Here is a 4,114-nt window from a genome sequence, read left to right as displayed (position 1 = left end):
GGAAGAGTTCAACTTATCTTGCCTTTACCGCTGTTTAGCACCGGTTGGACTCTCCTTCTGTGCACCCATATCAAACGTTGTGATATAGCCGCCCTTTACATCTCAGCGGTTTTGCACGCAATGCGGAGCATGCGACGCGCGGTTCGGCTGATCGAGTGGCGTGCGGGCAAGCGGCGACGAAGCGCGCGGCGCACCTGTGGGGTCATTCTGGTTATTATGGTATTGGCGCATGTGCACAACTACTCATCCGCGTGACGTCACGCACGGCTCAGACGATGGAGCGGGCGCCCGGCCGCGGCGACGCGCACGCCGCAGGCACTGCTCCTCTGCGGTTGCCATGGTAACGGCGCATGCGCACGACTGGCCTCCTCGGACCACAGCAAAATTTTCGACTGGTTGGTGGTTTAGCTCTGGTTAACTGTAGTCGAAAGCGAAAAGCTGCGCCTCCCTGGCTATGTTTGTGCTCGAGCGACGCGGTCTCCATCGCAGGTGTCGCACCGAACACACCAAACCTTAGGCTGAACGCATCAAAGTGCACCGGCGTATTAAGTAGAACCCACTTTGATGCTGTGCGCATGGATTCCAGCACACGCTTTCCCACTGCGCTCGGTCAAAGTTTCTGAGTCACGGATGGAGTAGGCAGCACACCTGCGATTCCTCCTTTCCTCCTTTCCCAACGCCTGATGGAACGCACATCTGCCGCTCTCCATGGCAGGCTTGGCATCGATCACACCTAGCGTTCCAAGGAAGGTATCAAAGCGCACCGGCGTTCAAAAAAACATGGTTTTTGAGGGAAGGAAATGGCTCAGTATCTCTATCACACATCGGCTGACACCTGAACCCCGCTGTAAGGGAAAGAAGAAAGGAAGAAAGAGGTGCTTAGTGGAGAGCTTCGGTCTAATTTCGACCACCTGGGGATCTTAACGTGCACTGACATCGCGTTTTATGCAGAGCCCGCTTTCATAACCTCCGCGTGCGATGCCAGCCGTCGCTTTCGCGCTTGACTGAAGGTCAAATGTAGAGGTAAAATGCTAAGGTCAAATGTGAAAGTTCTAAGGTCAAAGGTCAAAGTCGGAACAGTTGGTGCAACAGCCGCTGGTGTAACTGCTGTAGCTGGTCATGGCTAGGTGACTTGGGCCACCGCCCGATTTAAAGGGTTCAGCCTCATCTATCCATCCATCCATTCATGTGTCGAAACTGACGACCACCAGTTATGCTCATGGTTTGACCTCTAGCTACGTTCAAGGTCAAACTTGCGGCCCCGCTGACCTCTAGCTACATACAAGGTTAAACTTGTGGCCCCGTTGACTCTAGCTACATTCAAAGTCAAACGTGCGGCCCCATTGAGCGGCTCGAAATGGTCGCGTAATGAAGATTTTCGCTTCAAAATCACCTTGTAAGCTTCCAGTAAAATATTCATTTCAATGAGCAATCCACGAAACGAGTGAAGGAAACAATTCCTGTCAGAAGGGCTGCCTCTTCGACAAGCGCATTGTCAAGCTAAGGGTCGTCCCTTCGACAAGCGCAGAAGAGGCAGAGAGGGAGAAAGTGGAACCCGACCGCAGCAGCGGCGTTTCGGTGGAGACGAAACGCAAAGGTGCCCGTATGCTGTGCGATGTCAGTGCAGGTTAAAGATCCCCAGGTGGTCGAAATTATTCCGTAGCCATCCACAACGGCACTTCTTCCTTCCAGCCGCCGCGGTGGCTTAGTGGTTCCGGCACTCGGCTGCTGAACCGAAAGACGCGGGTTCGTTCCCGGCCGCAGTGGTCGAATTTCGATGGAGGCGAATTTATAGAGGACCCACCGAGGTGGCTCAGTGATTAGGGCGCTCGGCTACTGATCCGGAGTTCCCAGGTTCGAAACCGACCGCGGTGGCCGCGTTTTGATGGAGGCGAAACGCTAAGTTGCCCGTATGCTGTGCGATGTCAGTGCAGGTTAAAGATCCCCAGGTGGTCGAAATTATTCCGTAGCCATCCACAACGGCACTTCTTCCTTCCAGCCGCCGCGGTGGCTTAGTGGTTCCGGCTCTCGGCTGCTGAACCGAAAGACGCGGGTTCGTTCCCGGCCGCAGTGGTCGAATTTCGATGGATAATTTCGATGGAGGCGAAATTATAGAGGACCCACCGGGGTGGCTCAGTTGTTAGGGCGCTCGGCTACTGATCCGGAGTTCCCAGGTTCGAACCCGACCGCGGTGGCCGTGTTTTGATGGAGGCGAAACGCTAAGGTGCCCGTATGCTGTGCGATGTCAGTGCAGGTTAAAGATCCCCAGGTGGTCGAAATTATTCCGTAGCCATCCACAACGGCACTTCTTTCTTCCAGCCGCCGCGGTGGCTTAGTGGTTCCGGCTCTCGGCTGCTGAACCGAAAGACGCGGGTTCGTTCCCGGCCGCAGTGGTCGAATTTCGATGGATAATTTCGATGGAGGCGAAATTATAGAGGACCCACCGGGGTGGCTCAGTGGTTAGGGCGCTCGGCTACTGATCCGGAGTTCCCAGGTTCGAACCCGACCGCGGTGGCCGCGTTTTGATGGAGGCGAAACGCTAAGGTGCCCGTATGCTGTGCGATGTCAGTGCAGGTTAAAGATCCCCAGGTGGTCGAAATTATTCCGTAGCCATCCACAACGGCACTTCTTCCTTCCAGCCGCCGCGGTGGCTTAGTGGTTCCGGCACTCGGCTGCTGAACCGAAAGACGCGGGTTCGTTCCCGGCCGCAGTGGTCGAATTTCGATGGAGGCGAATTTATAGAGGACCCACCGAGGTGGCTCAGTGATTAGGGCGCTCGGCTACTGATCCGGAGTTCCCAGGTTCGAACCCGACCGCGGTGGCCGCGTTTTGATGGAGGCGAAACGCTAAGTTGCCCGTATGCTGTGCGATGTCAGTGCAGGTTAAAGATCCCCAGGTGGTCGAAATTATTCCGTAGCCATCCACAACGGCACTTCTTCCTTCCAGCCGCCGCTGTGGCTTAGTGGTTCCGGCTCTCGGCTGCTGAACCGAAAGACGCGGGTTCGTTCCCGGCCGCAGTGGTCGAATTTCGATGGATAATTTCGATGGAGGCGAAATTATAGAGGACCCACCGGGGTGGCTCAGTTGTTAGGGCACTCGGCTACTGATCCGGAGTTCCCAGGTTCGAACCCGACCGCGGTGGCCGTGTTTTGATGGAGGCGAAACGCTAAGGTGCCCGTATGCTGTGCGATGTCAGTGCAGGTTAAAGATCCCCAGGTGGTCGAAATTATTCCGTAGCCATCCACAACGGCACTTCTTTCTTCCAGCCGCCGCGGTGGCTTAGTGGTTCCGGCTCTCGGCTGCTGAACCGAAAGACGCGGGTTCGTTCCCGGCCGCAGTGGTCGAATTTCGATGGAGGCGAATTTATAGAGGACCCACCGAGGTGGCTCAGTGATTAGGGCGCTCGGCTACTGATCCGGAGTTCCCAGGTTCGAACCCGACCGCGGTGGCCGCGTTTTGATGGAGGCGAAACGCTAAGTTGCCCGTATGCTGTGCGATGTCAGTGCAGGTTAAAGATCCCCAGGTGGTCGAAATTATTCCGTAGCCATCCACAACGGCACTTCTTCCTTCCAGCCGCCGCGGTGGCTTAGTGGTTCCGGCTCTCGGCTGCTGAACCGAAAGACGCGGGTTCGTTCCCGGCCGCAGTGGTCGAATTTCGATGGATAATTTCGATGGAGGCGAAATTATAGAGGACCCACCGGGGTGGCTCAGTGGTTAGGGCGCTCGGCTACTGATCCGGAGTTCCCAGGATCGAGCCCGACCGCGGTGGCCGCGTTTCGATGGAGGCGAAACGCTTAGGCGCCCGTGTGCTGTGCGATGTCAGTGCACGTTAAAGATCCCCAGGTGGTCGAAATTATTGCGGAGCTCTCCACTACGGCACCTCTTTCTTCTCTGACTCCCTCCTTTATCCCTTCCCTTAGGCGCGGTTCCGGTGCCCGCCGATATGTGAGACAGATACTGCGCGATTTCCTTTCCCCAAAAACCAGTTTATTTAAGCGTCTACGGGCTACTGATCCGGAGTTCTCAGGTTAGAACCCGACCACGGATTGGATTGGAGCAAACTATTTGTGCCTGCAGTTGGGCGCTCACGCGCCCCGACGAGGGCCTACGTCGT

The sequence above is a fragment of the Amblyomma americanum genome, chromosome 3 (genome assembly GCF_052857255.1).
Source record: "Amblyomma americanum isolate KBUSLIRL-KWMA chromosome 3, ASM5285725v1, whole genome shotgun sequence".
Classification (NCBI taxonomy): Eukaryota; Metazoa; Arthropoda; class Arachnida; order Ixodida; family Ixodidae; genus Amblyomma; species Amblyomma americanum.
Note: the sequence above shows the minus strand (reverse complement) of the source record.